The following is a 17,987-nucleotide window of genomic DNA, read 5'->3' as shown; positions in this document are numbered from 1 at the left end:
TTCACCCATGCATTCCATTTTTTTTACAATATATTATACCTTCAAATTCAGCTCCCTTCTGTGCTTTGTCTATATATGCTCCTTCTAAATGTTCTAATAAATGAGAAGGTTCATATGAGTATTATCAGTATCATCTTCCCATGCAGGAATATGCACAATTCATCATAATTAAATCCCTCATAATTTACCATTCTCATTCACCCTCTTCCTTCACCTAGTCCTGTACTTGAAGATCAAACTTTCTGTTCAGCTCTAGTCGTTTCAACCAGAACATTTGAAATTCTCTTATTTCATTGAAAGTCCATGGTTTTGCCCTGGAAGAGATGTTCAGTTTTGCTGGGTAGTTGATTTTTGGTTGCCTTCTAAACTCTTTTGCTTTCCAGAATACTATATTCCAAGCTCTATGAGCTCTTAATATGGATGCTGCTAAGTCCTGTGAAATCCTGACTGTAGCTCCAAGATATTTGAATTATTTCCTTCTGGTTGCTTGTAATATTTTCTCTTTGACTTGGGAATTCTGGAACTTGGCAATAATATTCCTGGGGGCTGGTTTTGTTTTGGGGCCTCTTTCAGGAGGAAATTTTCTCATTCTCTCAATTTCTATTTTATCCTCTGCTTCTAGAATATCAGGGCAATTTTCCTGTAAAAATTCTTTCAAAATGCATTCAAGGCTCTTTTCATGATCATGACTTTCAGGTAGCCCAATAATTTTTAAATTGTCTCTTCTGTGTCTGTTTTCCAGGTCAGTTGTTTTTTCAATGAGATATTTCATGTTTTTGTCTAGTTTTTCATTCTTTTGATATTGTTTTATTGTGTCTTGATTTCTCACAAAGTCATCAGCTTCCTTTGGCTCCATTCTACAGTTTGAAGAAGTTGTTTTCTTCAAAAGAGCTTTCTTATCTTCTTTTCCATTTGGCCATTTTAAGGTATTCTTCTCCTCATTAACTTTTTGAACTGCTCTTTCCATTTGACCCAAACTGGTTTTTAACATGTTTTCTTCACAATTTTTTTGGATCTCCTTCACTGAGCTGATGACTTGGTTTTCATGTTTTTCCTGCATCTCTCTCATTTCTCCTCCCAATTTTTCCTCTACTTCTCTTACTTGATTTTCTTTTTTTTAGATTTTTTTTAAGGCAATGGGATTAAGTGGCTTGCCCAAGGCCACATGGCTAGGTAATTATTAAGTGTCTGAGGTTGGATTTGAACCCAGGTGCTCCTGACTCCAAGGCCAGTGCTCTATTCACTGAGCCACCTAGCCACCCCTCTTACTTGATTTTCAAAATCTTTTTTCATCTCTGCCACAGTTTGAGCTCAACTCCTATTTTTCTTGGATTCTTTGGATACAGAAGGCTTGGACTTTCTCATCTTCTGAGTGTGTGCTTTAATATTCCATGGGACCAAAGTAATTGCCTATGGTTAGGTTCCTTTTTGTCTGTTTCCTCATTTCTCCAGCTTGTGCCCTGGTTTTGGGGTACTTCCTGAGCTTTTGAGTATTATTGGGACACCTCCCACAAGGACCTCAGTTCCTTCAAGGTCTTAAGAGAGGCTCTGACTGATCTCCTGACCTGTGCTTTGGTCTGTGGATGACCATAAGCCCTCCCCTCTACCCTGGAGCTGTGAGGAGGGTTCCAGATCTATGGCAATGGGGGGCCCCAGACTGCAACCAGGGTCTGAATATGGGCAGAGTACCAGAGTCCTGTCCCAGGGACAAAGGAAAGACCTCAACAGTTTCCCTCCACCCCCTTACGTTCTGTGGGTTGAGCACTCTGGAAGCAGCTGCCAGGTGGTTCCCTGTTGTGCTGCTCTGTGGACCTCCTTCCATTTCCTGGGATCTGGGCTGTACTGAGGACCATCATGCTGGTCTGCGCTTCCTCACTGATCTTCCAAATCGTGCTTAGTGTTCCCTGGGTTGGTAAATCAGGAAACAGCTTGTGCTGCCAGGTGCTCATAGGGACTCAGGCACCCTGTGGGTTGTTCCCGGAGGTGCGGTGATCCTAGCTGCACTGCCCCCTCTTCCAACCTTGTGGAACAGAGCCTTCCCATGGTCTTTCAGGATACCTTGGGATGGAGAATTGCCTCACTGGATCTTTCTGTGGATTCTGTCTCTTGAAAATTAGTCATAATTTTAAGATTTTTGAAATATTTTGGAGAGAGCTCCTAGGAAAGGCTATTGTCATGCCACCAGCTTACAAATTTGGTTCTGAAAACAATTCTTTAGCAATCCTATTACTGGTCACTGAAGAGGAAAGACGGTGAAATCAGTGGACTTTAACAAGGGAATGATTCTATTCTCTTTCAGTCTCTTTCTATTTGTCAAAGAATCAGAGCCTCTTCTTAAAGGAGCAGATGAGAAGACTGGTTGCACTTCCCAATTCCCTACTCCTTTTCAAGCATATGTCAGCTAAAGTCTTTACTCTACCTAGGTGATCTGATTATGGATTGTGATTTGCCTCCTTTTTTTTCTTTCCTAGGTATAGGTGACTGAACAGTGAGGATGAGGTAGATGTTTCCAACCTTGTGAGTTTAAAAGGTCCAGTTGCACTTTGAAAGGATTCCCCAGCTATTATGTCAGTGATTCTTGTAGAAGGAAGATGACTGTCATTTGATAAACCTAATTCCTACCATACTTGTCAGAAAAAAAATGGATCCAGAGGAAATTATTGGGATAATGCAAAGCCAAGGTAAATATTTGTTATTATTTTTTTGTCAGTCATGACAATTTCTTTGTGATATTATATGGAGTTTTCTTGGCAAAAATATTAGTGTGGTTTGCCAGTTCTTTCTCAAGCTTATTTTATAAGTTTATTTTATAAATAAGGAACTGAGACCAATTCAGTTAATTATTTCTGAAAAATTTGAACTCAGGTCCTGTGTTCTATCCACTGCACCACCTAGCTGCCCCCAACATAAATATAACAATATTTGTTTAGCAGTCCTACAACTGATTCTTATTTGATGCTTTAAGTATAAACTTGCAGGGAGAACAACACAGTGTGATGTTATTCCTGCTAGCAATTTGTGAGTCTCTGGGTGTTGAGTTTATTTTTTATATGAAGAAACTAAAAGTTTTACTATACCTGATTGAGGCAAACCTAAGAGACCCAGGGTTCTGGAGTGGGGACATTAAGAGCCTGACCTCTCTCTTTAGAATACAGGCTTTCCCAGGAATAATTCCAGTAGAGCTTAGGGAAAGAATAAATCCCCTCTGATCCCCCCAGTATGAGCTCTCATTGTAGAGCAAAGTCTTTTCTTCCTATCAATAACCTTAGAGTATAAACCTATACTAAGATGAGGGGGTCAACTTTTTGGTATCCTTTGTTTCACAATTTCATTTTGCTTTCCAAGAAGGTGTGCCTATTTCCTCACAGTCCTGCCAACATTGATTTTTTGGTTCATTTTTACCAGCTTTATTAATTTGATGGGTGCAAGATTATCTTCAGAGTTATTTTTAATTCACATTTCTGTGATGATCTATTTAAATGTAACTTTTAAAATTACATTAATAGTTTATATTTCCTCTTATAAAAGTTTCCTTTTATATCTTTTTTAAAAATTTTTAAAAATATTTTATTTATTTTGAATTTTACAGTTTTCCGCCTAATCTTGCTTCCCTACCCCTACCCCCCACAGAAAGCAGTCTGTTTGTTAGTCTTTACATTCTTTCCATGGTATACATTGATCTAAACTGAATGTGATGAGAGAGAAATCATATCCTTATGGAAGAAACATAAAGTATAAGAGATAACAAAATTATATAATAAGATAATGGTGTTTTTTTTAAATTAAAGGTAATAGTGTTTGTCTTTGTTTAAACTCCACAATTCTTTCTCTGGATACAGATGGTATTCTCCATTGCAGATACCCCAAAATTGTGCCTGATTGTTGCACTGATGGAATGAGTAAGTCCATTAAGGTTGATTATCATGCCCATGTTGCTGTTAGGGTGTACAATGTTCTTCTGGTTCTGCTTATCTAGCTCAGCAAATCCTTCCAGTTCATGCAAATCTTTCCAGGCTTCCCTGAATTCCCATCCCTCCTGGTTTCTAATAGAACAATAGTGTTCCATCACATACATATACCACAATTTGTTAAGCCATCCCCCAACTGAAGAACATTCACTTTGTTTCTAATTCTTTGCCACTACAAACAGGGCTGCTATGAATATTTTTGTACAAGTGATATTTTTACACTTTATTATAGTTTCTTCAGGGTATAGACCCAGTAGTGGTATTGCTGGATCAAAGGGTATGCATATATTTTTTGCTCTTTGGATGTAATTCCAAATTGCTCTCCAGAAAGGTTGCATGAGTTCACAGCTTCACCAACAATGTATTAGTGTCCAGATTTTCCACATCCCTTCCAACATTGATCATTGTCCTTTCTGGTTATATTGGCCAGTCTGAGAGGTGTGAGGTGGTACTTCAGAGAAGCTTTAATTTGCATTTCTCTAATAATTAATGGTTTAGAGAAATTTTTCATATGACTATGGATTGCTTTGATTGCCTCATCTGTAAATTGCCTTTGTATATCCTTTAACCATTTGTCAGTTGGAGAATGTCTTGTTTTAAAAATCTGACTCAGTTCACTGTATATTTTAGAAATGAGTCCTTTGTCAGAAATACTAGTTGCAAAAATTGTTTCCCAATTTACTATATTTCTCAGGCCTCTTCACAAAACAAACAATAGTAGACTACTTCTGCCTTAGGCACAGGTGTGTGAGCAGAAATGCCTTGGGGGAAATGCAGCATCTGTAGGGCATCTGTGGGTGAGGCATTTGCTAATCTGAATGGCCATCCTGTACCTCCAGCTGATTGTGAGTATCTAGACATTTTCAGCAGTTAGGGAAAAACAGACTCTATGTGGAACTCCCAGCCTTGGAGAAATCAGTCACCTGGAGAATGAAAGTCTTAGTAGGGACAGTTGAATTGCTTTAAAGTACAGGATATATTGCTAAGGAGAAAATATGGATGAGCTGTTTTCTATCACCACAAGAAAAAAAAAGTTTAATATTTGTTGTTGTTCTGTCATTGTTTCATTCATGTCTGATTTTCTGACCTCTTGGGTTTTACTTGACAAAGATAGTGGAGTAATCTGCCATTTCCTCTCCAGTTCATTTTACAGATAAGGAAATTGAGGCAAACAAGGTCATGACTTGCCCAAGGTCACACAGCTAGTAAGTGTCTGAGGTCAATTTGAACTAAGGTCTTCCTGACTCCAGGCTGGACTGTATTGAATGAATGGAGTTAAATTACAGTGGGAGGGTTTAAAATTAGATATAGGTAAATGGAATGTCCTTGAAAGAAGACTTATTAACCATCTAAGAACAAATGCCTACAAAGGTTATAGATTCACTTCTTGAGGAAGTTTTAAAAGTGGAATAGATTAAGTCATCTGCTTGTGCATATGTTTGCAGAGGTTCTACAATTGATGTGAATTTGATTTTAGACAGACAGACAGATAGATAGATGACAGATAATTGAATTTTCAATATAAAGGCAGGTATGTGTCACAGTGGATAAAGCACTAGGTTAGGAGTCAGGAAGACTTGAGTTCAAGGTCAACCTCAAAAATTTTGTAACTGTATGTCCTTGAGCAAGTCACTTAATTTGAGTTTGCCACTAGGAAGGAAATGGCAATCCACTTCACTATCTTTGCCAAGCAGACATCAGGCAGAAAGGTTCACAGGGTCATGAAAACTCAGACATGACTGAAAACAACTAAATAATTTTCAATATAATTGATTTTCTGTGTAGTCCTGTGTATTTTTATTTTATGCCTTTTAAAAACAAAGACATTCTTCCAATAGCAGTCCAAAGTTTCACCAGATTGATGGAAGAGGTCTATAACATACAAGAAGATTTAAAAACCCTTCTTTACAGGCAGAGAGATTCATCACATGGCCAATTAAGATGCCACAGACCCAAGATAGTACTAAGATATTTCTTAAAACTAATCTTCTTGTTACAGCTGAAGCCTATTTCCTTGAATTGGAACCACAGTGACAAACATGGATTATGATCACATAAAGGTTTCCCTCAGAACCAAATACCTAGTACCAGAAAGAAACTTATTTTGGCAGCTTCTCAGATAGCCTAACCATCATTTGCAAGACAGGTTGCCCATCTGGAGGCAACACTCTTTTAAATAATCTATTTGGACTGTCCACAAACAAAAATTGAGAATTCTCTTATCTTCATACTTGAAAGAAATCATCATCACTATGAACCACCACTATATCTCTCTTCCAGGTACACTATTTTCTTGAGCCCAACTTCCTTGGTCTAATGCCATCTCATGCTACCCATTCCTTTATTTGAACTTTTTTTTTCTACTATAGTCCACTTTCCTCTTTGAAACCTGCTTATTTGTGTCTCAGAACCTCCATATGCTTTCCAAGGTAACAGTAAATAATTTGGGAATAGATATTCTTTTCTGGTTTGCTGTGGCAGGGGTGAGATGTTGTAGAAAGAGTTCTAGGCTTGGAGTTGGGAAGGGCAGTGAAATTCCAGCTCTATCATTTATCAACTGTATAATCATGAAAACTACTTAATTCTCTGATCCTGTTTTCTTCTCTTTAAAAGAGTTGCAATTCCTTCCTCATTTCTACCCCTTGGATTTGCTTTTTTTTTTTTTGCTTTCAAGATTAAACAAAAATATCAAGCTTTTCCTGATCATCTCAACTACTAGTTGGAATTAAATGAGAGATTTGTTGGGTAGCTAGATGGTACAGTGTATGGAACCCCTGGAGGAGGACTTGAGTTCAAACCTGACCTTAAACACTTATCATGTGACCCTGGATAAGTCACTTAACCTTGTTTGCCTCAGTTTTCTCATCTGTAAAATGAGTTGGGAGAAAGTAATAGCAAACCACTTCAGTATCTTTGCCAGGAAAATACCAGATTGGGTCACAAGAGTGAACACAACTGGAAAACAACAAGAAATGATATAAAGTACTTCATACAGTACTTAGCACATAACAGTCACTTAATAAATACTAATTCCAACTTTCCCCCACCAATTAATATATATATATATATATATATATATATATATATATATATATATATATAATTTATACATATATATGCTTATGTCTACACATACATGAAAACATACATATAATAGATATTTGTATATGTGTATGTCTATATATGTATTTATATATATGTATACATTGTTTCTTCTCAAAATAGAGAGCATAAACTATTTAGTATATACATTAAAGTGTATACAACTCCATAAGGAAGATAACACTTGTAACTCTTGAGAATTGCATTTCTTTTAGGATAGTTAAATGGTTGAATATAGCTGAAGAGATTGTACTTAGAGGATATGGGTATGGTTGTTAAGAAGACCAAAATGACATCACTGTTTGAACCAAATTATAGACTGTGGCTGATCAGATGAATACAAGCACAGAATGCTCTATCAGAGATCAGACACAAATAGTTCAGGTGAGTGCCTGGAGTATTTACTCTAAACTTTTGTATTTCATGTTAACTTTGAACTACTTATATTCTGCCTTGCTCATAGAGCTCAGTACTTTCTCTGATGAGGGCACCCTATGCTGGATGGTCCTATGCTAGTGTCTCCTATGCCTTACAATCAATTCTAAGGTTCTTGAGAAACCTTCAGGGTGTACCAGTTCTTATGGTTTAGAGGCTCTCTATACATAATTAAATCAGAAGTCACTTTTTACATACTTAGAGGTTTATAGTACATTGGGAGCAGAGGCTAGAAGGTACTTAGAAGGGTTGGACAAAGAGATTAGGAAGTGATCTTATCTTAATCCATACTTTAATTAACTGGGTTTTAGTACAATGGTTGGGAGTGCTAAAGGGAGAGAGTACCAGATACTTTGGTTGGGGAGGGCTATGGCTGGAGTACTAAAGAATCAGAGGGAAGAGCAAAATTATAGGAACTTGACATAAAAACATCATGAAGAACTTTGCTTTACTTGATTGGCTACAATTGGAAGGAATATGAGGAGGGTATGGTATAAATGGTTCATGAAATGATTTGACTTTGCCTGATATTTTGGCTTATAAGGATTGTGGGTCCATAGAGAATAGTTGAAAAGGTGGTAAAGTATAAAATGATTATAATTTGATATGATTCATGCATGACTCTCAAGAAGTATATTTCTAGTGACACAGAAGAGGGGAAGGTCCTTGGTGACTATGAGGCAATGCTGCTTATCAATCAATCTATAACCCTTTGAGAATAGTTCTTCTATTAGATCTGATAAAAGGAGTGTATTTTGACAAAGTACAAGACCAGGTTAAAACAATAAAAACATAAAAAGAAAGTCTATAACAGGAGAAGACTAGGCATTAATGGATAAATTATATCATATGAATAAGCACAAAGACCTATTATAGTAGAGGGAAAGAAGGGAGGGTGTGAACATTGAGTAAATCCTACTCAATAAATTTGGCCCAGAAAGCGAATAACATATATCCCCAATTAGGTTTAATAAACTATCCTACCATACAAAGAAGTAGATGGGGAATGGAAAAGAAAAGAGAATAAGGGAACTGATAAAAGGGAAGATGAATGTAAAAGTGAAAGTAAACTTAAAAGTTAAAATTTAAAAGATAAGTTAAAGGCGAAAGAGAGCAAAATATTGATGAGGAGAATAATAGGAAAGGAAAGAGAAAATGGGGAAAGATAACATGGAGGGAAATAAAGAATTAGTCATCTTAAAACTGTAAATGTGAAGTAGATGAACTCTCCCATAAAATGGAAGCAGATAGCAGAATGGATTAAAAACTAGAATCCTACACTCATGTTTGTCTTTCATTCTTGAAAAAGACTATGACATCAGGGAGATGATGCCATGACAAGTACATGAATTGGATTCGAGTGAGAGGTTACTGTGCTAAATCACCAGACTTACTTTCTCTTCCACAGTCATCTGCATCCAGTGGCCACATTTGAAGCACAGAAATAAATACAGGGTAAAAGCAAAAGCCTGAAGTAAAATTTATTATGCTTCACTGGAAGTAAAAACTTCAAGGGTAGTGATCCTGATCTCGGAAAAAGCAAAAGCAAAAATAGATCTCTTTAAAAGTGATAAGGAAGAAAACTACATCTTCTTAAAAGGCACCATAGTCAATGAAGTTATATCATTATTAAACATATATATACACCTAATGGAATAGCATCCAAATTCTTAGAAATTGATTACAAGGAGACATAGACAGCAAAGCTATATTAGTGGGGGACCTCAACCTTCCTCTCTTAGAACTAGATAAACAAGAAGGAAGATAAGAAGGTGAATAAAGTCTTAGAAAATCCAGATTTCTCCTCTGGAGAAAACTGAATGGGGACAGAAAAGAATATGCCTTTTTTTCTGCAGTACATGGCACTGTACCAAAATTGATCATGCATGAGGGTATAAAAAAACCTTACATTCAAATGCGGAAAGGCAGAAATAATAAATGCATACTTTTCAGATCATGATTCAATAAAAGTTACATATAATAAAGGGCCATGGAAAAATAAACCAAAAATTAATTGGAAACTAAATAACTTAATTTTAAAGAATGAATGAATCAAACAACATTTCAGAAAAATAAATAATCATTCATCCAAGAAAATAACAATGAAACATCATACTAAAATTTATGAGATGCCATCAAAGCAGTTTTTAGAGAAAATTTTTTATCTCTAAATACTTATATGAATAAAATAGAGTAAGAGCAGATTAATGAATTGAGTATACAACTAAAAGAACAAATTAAAGATCCTTAATTAAATACCAAATTAGAAATTCTGAAAATCAAAGGAGAGATTAATAAAGTTGAAAGCAAGAAAAACCTAATAAATAAAACTGAGTTGGTTTTTTTGAAAAAAAAAATAGATAAACTTTTGGTTAATCTGATTTTAAAAAGAAAGAATACCAAATTACCAGTATCAAAAATGAAAAGGATGAACTCACTACCAATGAGGAGGAAACTACAGAGAAAATTCAGAGCTATTATGCCCAACTGTATGCCAGTAAATTTGGTAACCTGAGTAAAATGGATGAATATTTACAAAAATGCTACCCAGATTAACGAAGAGGAAAAAATATTTAAAATAATCCCATTTCAGGAAAAAAGGGGAAAAAATTAATAAACTCACTAAGAAAAAGTCTCCAAGTTCAAAAGGATTTATAAGTGCATTCTACCAGATATTTAAGGAATAATTAATTCTAATTCTACATAAACTATGTTTAAAAATAGGAGAAGGAATTCTGCCAAATTACTTTTATGACACCAATTTGGCACTGACACCTAAGCCAAGAAGAGTCAAAATAGAGAAAGATATTAAAGACTATTCTCCCTAATGAACACTGATGCAAAAAGCTTAAATAAAATTTTAGCAAAGAGATTGTTACTTACTTCATAACTATTTTAATTTGCATTTCTCTAATCAGTAATGATGTGGAGCATTTTTTCATATGATTATATATAACTTTAATTTCTTCATTTGAAAACTACCTGCTCATAGCCTTTGACCATTTATTAGTTGGGAAATGATTTGTAATCTCCTAAATTTGATTCAATTCTCTATATATTTTAGAAATGAGACCTTTATCAGAACCCCCAGCAATGAAAATTGTTTCCCAGCATTCTGTTTTCCTTCTGATCTTGGCAGCATTTGTTTTTATTAGTGAAAAACCTTCTTTAATTTAATAAAATCAAAATCATCCTTTTTGCAATTTATCATGTACTCTGGTCATAAACATCTCTTCTTTCCATAGATCTGACAGAGTTTATCTTAATCTGTTAATTATGTGTGTTACCACCCTTTATGTCTAAATCCTGTACCCATTTTGATCTTACTTTGGTATAGAGTATGAGATGTGGATCTATGCCACGTTATTTGCAATACTATTTTCCAGTTTTCCCAACAATTTTTGTCAAATAGTGAGTTCTTATCCCAAAAGCTAATGTCTTTGGGTTTGTCAAACAATAGATTCCTATAGTCATTTACTACTGTTTCTTTTTTACCTATCCTAATTCACTGGTCCATTACTTTATTTCTTAACCAATACCAAGCAGTTTGATGATTGCCACTTTATAGTATAGTTTTAGATCTGGTAGAGCTAGGCTACCTTCCTTTACAGTTTTTTTTTTTCCAACAATTTCCTTGATACTCTTGACCTTTTGTTGCTCCAGATGAATTTTGTTACATTTTTTCTAGCTTGGTAAAAGTTATTTGGTTTGATTTGTATGGTGCTGAATAAGTAATTTAATTTGGGTAGAATTGTCCCTTTTATTATATTAACTCAACCTAACCATGAGCAATTGACATTTTTCCAGTTGTTTAGAACTGACTTTGCCTTGAAAGTAGATTCCCAAGTATTTTATGTTGTATGCAGTATCTTTTAAAGGAATTTCTCTTGCCCTTGGACTTTCTTATTCATAGACAGAAATATTGATGATTTATGTAGTTTATTTTACATCCTGCTACTTTGCTGAACTTGTTGTTTCAAGTAGTTTTTTAGATGGATTTTCTAGGGTTCTCTAAGTACACCATCATATCATCTGCAAAGAAAGTTTTGCTTCCTCATTGCCAATTCTAATTCCTTCAATTTTTTTATTGCTAAAACTAACATTTCTAATACTATATTGAGTAGTAATGGTGATAATAGGCATCCTTGTTTCATCCCTGATCCTATTGGAAATACTCCTAGTTTATTTCGATTACATATAATGTTTGCCCACAGTTTTATATAGATCCTGATTATTATTTTAAGGAGAACTCCATTTATTCCTATATTCTCTAGTGTTTTTTATAGGAATGGACGTTGAAGTTTTTCAAAGTTTTTTTCAGCATCTATTGAGATAATCATATGATTTCTGTTGGTTTTGTTATTTATATTCAATTTCTGTTCAATTATGTTGAAACTATCCCTGCCTACCTGGTATAAATCCTACTTGACCATAGTACAATATCCTAGTAATAATTTGCTATCAGATTGGCTAAGATAACAAAAAGGGAAAACCACCAATGTTGGAGAGATTGTAGGAAGACTGGAACATTAATGCATTGTTTATAGATGTGTGAACTAATACAACCATTCTGGAGAGCAATAAGAAACTGTGCCCAAAGAGCAATAAAAACTGATACCCTTTAACTCAGTAATACCAATACTAAGCCTAATTCTGAAGAAATCATAAAAATGGGAAAAGTCTCACATATTGCAAAATATCCATAGCAGCTATTTTTGTAGTAGCAAAGAATTGGAAATTGAGGGGATTCCCATCAATTGGAGAATGGATGAACTAGTTATTGTATATGAATATTATAGAGTATCATTGTTCTATAAGAAGTCATGAATGGTTAGACCCTACAGAGGCATGGAAAGAATTACAGGAACTGATGCTGAGTGAAGGGAGCCAGGTGAAGAGAACATTGTACACATGAATAACAATATTGTGAGTTGATCACCTTTGAAGGATGCAGCTGCTCTCAGTAGTTCAGAGAGCTAGGACAATCCTGGGGAAGCTGTTATGGACAATTCTAACCACATCCAGATGAAGAAAAAACATAGAACAAAACAAACTACAGAATCTGATTGAACACTATGCTCATTTTAAAAAAAATTTTTTTCTTATGTTTTTCCCTCCTATTTCATGATTTTCTTTTTTCCCCCCCTTAGTCCTAATTCTTCATACAGAAAATGACTAATAAGTAAACATCTTAAACACAAATATACATGTACACTGTTCACTAGACTGTTCAGTGCTGAGGAGAAGGGGGTGGGAAGGGAGGGTGGAAGAAAATTTTGTAACTTATAAATATTCATATTGATAAATGTTGAAAAACTTTTGTTAACATAAATGGAAAAATAAAATAAAATCTAGCCTCACATACTTACTGATTGTGATTCTGGGAAAGTCATTTTATTCTATTCACCTCAATTTTCCTCATCTGTAAAATGAACTAGAGAAGGAAATAGTAAACCACTTCTGTATCTTTGCCAAGAAAACCCCATGATGATAGTTAGAAATGACTAAACAATAAAACCAAAAAGAAAGTATATAATGGGAGTAATCCAGAATTGATTTTTATAAGCGATTATGTCAAACAGGGTAACTGGAGCAAAGTATTCAATGATACAGGATACTGTAAAATCAAACTACTTAGCAAAAGGATCAAGATTTTGAAGACAGAAAAGTGACAGCAGATCAGGCAATGTCTTCAGAAAGCAAGTCATGACAGGGGAAAGAAACTAGAGGTGGCAGACAGATCACAGAAAAGGTTCAGGAGCAGTGAGACACAGATAAAAGTGAAAGTTGGTGATGACAGGTATTCTGAGTTGTGGTTCTGAGGATGAACTATATCAGGGTGCTGAAAAGTTCAAGGGTATGACCAACTTTGTGTGTGGAGTAAAACATAGGAGCTGAGAAGAAGGACGAACTGGGAGGTACAGGATTTATTTGTAAATTGAAGTCCCACTGTGTGTGATACCATGAGTATAAGAAATTTTGAGATCTTGAAACTTCCTCTATCAAAGTAGACCAGCACCTTCTCTATGACTTCTCCTGTGTCTTAGAAAATTATATAGATCATTGAGAAATAAAATCAAGACCAGTTCTCTACCTCCCATAACAAACTGACTCAAAGGAATCACAAGTACCCTAATGCATTTGTAGGTGGAGATGTGAACTGGTCCAACCACTGGGGAGAACACTTTGGAGCTAGATACTGAGATCCTTGAGCTAAACTGCCTAGCATTCCAACATTACTCCAGAACCACAATGGGTTGGACACATCATTAGAATGCCAGGCATTTTTTTTGTTGCTTTCTACCTCTTTTTAAAATTTTTTTTTATTTTTCTTTAATTTATTTACACATTACTAAAATATTCTTGTTTAAGAGTAACCATAATAGAGGGGCAGAGCCAAGATGGTGGTGTGAAGGCAGCATTTCCCCAGGAACTCCTTCCCCCACAAACTTCAAAAAACAAACAGATGATGTCTCTAGCTAAAATTTAAAGGGGCAGAACCCAAAGAAAGACTGAGTGATACATTTTCCCAGTCCAAGATAACTTAGAAGTTCCACAGGAAAGGTGTGTTTCACTAGAAAAAAAGCCTGGGGCTGCAGCACAGCACAGCCCAACTCAGCCCAACGATCATGGGCAACAGCTTGAAGGGGTGGGGAGAGAACTCTGCTACACCAGAATGAGTGTGGAGTGAGTAGCACAGGCTGCAGAATCTGCAGCAAGAATCTGGAGAAACCAGCCTACACTCCCAGAGACAGTAAGGGAAGTCTGCAGAGATTTCTTTGCTCTTCCTCACTGTAGGACTCTGCTGCAAACCTACACTCAGATCCAGCTTGCAGTTTGGGCTTCCATTCTAAAATAGCAGGATCCTCCTTATAGTCCCAGGGCAGAGGAAAGTACGGGGGCCATCTACATATCAAAGCACAGGCAAGAACCTTTGCTGTGATCTGCCTACCACCTCTGGTTTCTTTACCCTGCCATGACTTGCTTTCTGAAGACATTGCCTGATCTGTTGTCACTTTTCTGTCTTCAAAATCTTGATCCTTTTGCTAAGTAGTTTGATTTTTCAGTATCTTGTATCATTGAATACTTTGCTCCAGTTACCCTGTCTGACATTATCTCTTGTAAAAATCAATTCTGGATTGCTCCCATTAGACCTTGGAGGAGTGAGGGTCCCAGTAGGGTGTCCCCCCCAAAAAATACCAAACCTTGGAAGTGATGTAAATTAATCTTGGACTGAGGAAATGACTACACAACAGAAAAAGAAGAATCTGACCATAGAGAATTACTTTAGTCCCATGGAAGATCAAAACACATACTCGGATCAAAGCTTCCATATCCAAAACCTACAAGTGAAATAGAAAATAGGTTCAGACTATGGATGAGCTCAAAAAGGGCTTTGAAAAGCAATTAAGGGAGGTGGAGGAAAAATTGGGAGGAGAAATGAGAGCGATGCAGAAAAATCATGAAAACCAAATCAAAAGCTTGGTGAAAGATATACCAAAAAAAGTAAGAAAATATGTTAAAAACCAGTTTAGGCCTAATGGAAAAAGCAAAAGGAAAGGCAAAAATGAAGAGAAGAATGCCTTAAAAAGAAGAATTGGCCAGCTAGAAAAGGAGATAAAAAAAGCTCTCTGAAGAAAATAACTCCTTCAAATGCAGAACAGTACTAAAGGAAGCTGATGACTTTGCAAGAAATTAGGAAGAAATAAAAGCCAAAAATTAGAAGACAATGTGAAATATCTCATTGGAAAAACAACTGACCGAAAACAGATCCAGAAGAAATAATTTAAAAATTATTGGGCAAAATTGAACATCCTCTTTCAGGGGAAAAGTAGGACTTTCAAAGAAACAGTGTCTTTCAAACTTTCCTATTGAAGCAACTAGAGCTGAACAGAAAGTTTGATCTCCAAGTACAGGACTCTGGTGAACCATAGAGGAAGTGGAAGAGAAGGAATAACTATGAGGAACTTAATGATATTGAACTGTTTGTATTCCTGCAAGGGAAGAAGATATTGATAACTCATTTGAATTTTCTCATTTATAAGAACTGTTAGAAGGAGCATATATAGACAGGACATTGGAAGGAGCAGAATATAATGGTATAATATAGTAAAAATATGGAGTCAATGGGTGACAAAGGAAAGTACTCAGAGGAAGGGAAAGGAGATGAAGAAGAAACTAAGAAATTTCAAGAAAATGTCAAGAAAATGCTTTTTCATTGGAGTGGAACAGGGGAAAGGCAAAGGGGAAATGAGTGAGCCTTCATTTTCATCAGAAATGGCTCAGAGAGGAAATAACATACACACTTAATAGGGTGAGGAAATCTATCTTACCCTAGAGAAAAATGAGAAGAAAGGAATGGGGTGGGATACGGCTACTAATAGCAATTGTGGGAAAAAATATTGAAGCAACTTCTCTGGTGGACTTAGGATAAAGAAAGCAACTAACCCCAGAGACAGAGCCATTGAAATCTGAACACCGACTGAAGTACAATTTTTTTCTCTCTCGATTCTTGAGGTTTCTCATCTTCTTGAGGGGGGAGGGGGTTTATGCTTACTCTTATAACACATTCAGTTTGCATCAATTTATAGCATAGAAACAATGTAGAGATTATCAGATAGCCTTCTGTGGGGGGGGAGGAAAGGGGGGGGAAATTGTAAAATTCAAAATCTTACAAAAATGATAGGTACATATTACTATTGTATATAATTGGAAATCAAATAACATTTTTTAAAAAAGAATAAACATAATAACCACTCCCCCCACAAATATATAAGACCTCATGAGCAATAAAGTAAAAGAAAGAGAAAAAATGTGTTTCTATCTGTGTTCTGATATCATCAGCTCTGTCTCAGGTGGATCACTTTCTTTATCATAAGTCCATCATAGTAGTTACTTCCATATTTCCCCACAGTTGCTGTTGCTGATCATAATTCCCTCTATCCATTCCTTACCACTACCATCTATTATATATTTTTTTCCTTTCACTCTGTCCCTCTTCAAAAATGTGCTGTGGGGCAGCCAAGTGGCATAGCAGACAGAGTACTAGCCCTGGGGCCAAGAGGCCCCAAGCCTACATCCCATCCCAGAGATCCAGCAACCACCTGGTACCATGGTCCTGGACAGACTACCCAATCCCAGCACCTTGCAAAAAGTAAAAAAGAAAATGTGTGTTATATATGACTATCCTCTCCTATGATCTACCCTCTCCTCTATCACCCACAACCCCTCCTCCCCGTCTCCCTTCTCTCCTTTTTCTTCTAGATGTCTATACCCTATTGAGTGTGTATGCTGTTTCCTCTCTGAGCCATTTCTGATGAGAATGAAGGTTCCCTCATTCCCCCTCACCTTCCCCCCTTCCATACCATTGAAAAAGCTACATGAAATATCTTAGCCTATTCTACCTCTCCTTTCTCTTACATATCCCTTTCACCCATTGACTCTATTTAAAAAATATATTATATCTTCAAATTCAGCTCTTTTCTGTACTGCATCTAGAAAAGCTCCTTCTACCTGCTCTGTTAAATGAAAAGGTTCATATGAGTATTATCAGTATCATCATTCTATGTAGGAATACATCATCATTTACCTTTCTCCTCCACTCTCTATGCTTCAACTGAGTCCTGTACTCAAAGGTCAAACTTTCTGTTCAGCTCTAGTCATTTCAAAAGGAACATTTGAAATTCCTCTGTTTCATTGAAAGTCCATCCTCTGGAAGAGGATATTCAGTTTTGCTGGCTAGTTTGCCTTCCAGAATATTATATTCTAAGCCCTATGAGCACTTAATGTCATTGCTACTAAGTCCTGTGTGATCCTTACTGCAGCTCCACAATATTTGAATTGTGTCCTTCTGGCTTGTAATATTTTCTCTTTGACTTGGGAGTTCTGGAACTAGGCTATAATATTCCTAGGCGTTGGTTTTGGGGATCTCTTTCTGGGGGAGATCAGTGAATTCTCTCAATTTCTATTTTACCTTCTGCTTCTAGGATACCAGGATAATTTTCTTGCAGAAATTCTTTTTAAAAACAAGGTCAAGGCTCTTTTCCTGATCATGACTTTCAGGTAACCCAATAATTTTTAAATTATCTCTTCTGGATCTGTTTTCCAGATCAGTTGTTTTTTCAATGAGATATTTCACATTTTCTTCTAATTTTTCATTCTTTTGGTGTTGAACTATTGTATCTTGATTCTCTCAAAGTCATCAGCTTCCTTTAGCTTCATTCTGCATCTGAAGGATTTTTTTTCCTTAAAGAGCTTTCTTATCTCCTTTTCCATCTGGTCAGTTCTGCTTTTTAAAGCATTCTTCTCCTCAATAACTTTTTGAACTGTTTTAGATATTTGACCTAAGCTGGTTTTTAACATGCTATTTTCTTCAGCATTTTTTTTGGAATTCCTTGACTAAACTTTTCATGTTTTTCCTGCATCTCTCTCATTTCTTTTCCCAATTTTTCTTCTATCTCCCTTACTTGAATTTCAGAATCT

At 36.0% G+C, this 17,987-nt stretch overlaps 1 pseudogene; it reads left to right on the top strand.

The window, feature by feature from the left end:
• The first annotated feature begins 1,854 nt into the window (after nt 1–1,854).
• LOC141498774 (large ribosomal subunit protein uL1-like) overlaps nt 1,855–17,987 on the top strand; it is an 81,301-nt pseudogene continuing 65,168 nt past the window's right edge.

The sequence above is a fragment of the Macrotis lagotis genome, chromosome X, assembly GCF_037893015.1.
Source record: "Macrotis lagotis isolate mMagLag1 chromosome X, bilby.v1.9.chrom.fasta, whole genome shotgun sequence".
NCBI lineage: Eukaryota > Metazoa > Chordata > Mammalia > Peramelemorphia > Peramelidae > Macrotis > Macrotis lagotis.
The sequence above is the reverse complement of the archived record's forward strand: the minus strand, read 5'-3'. Positions and strand labels throughout refer to the sequence as shown.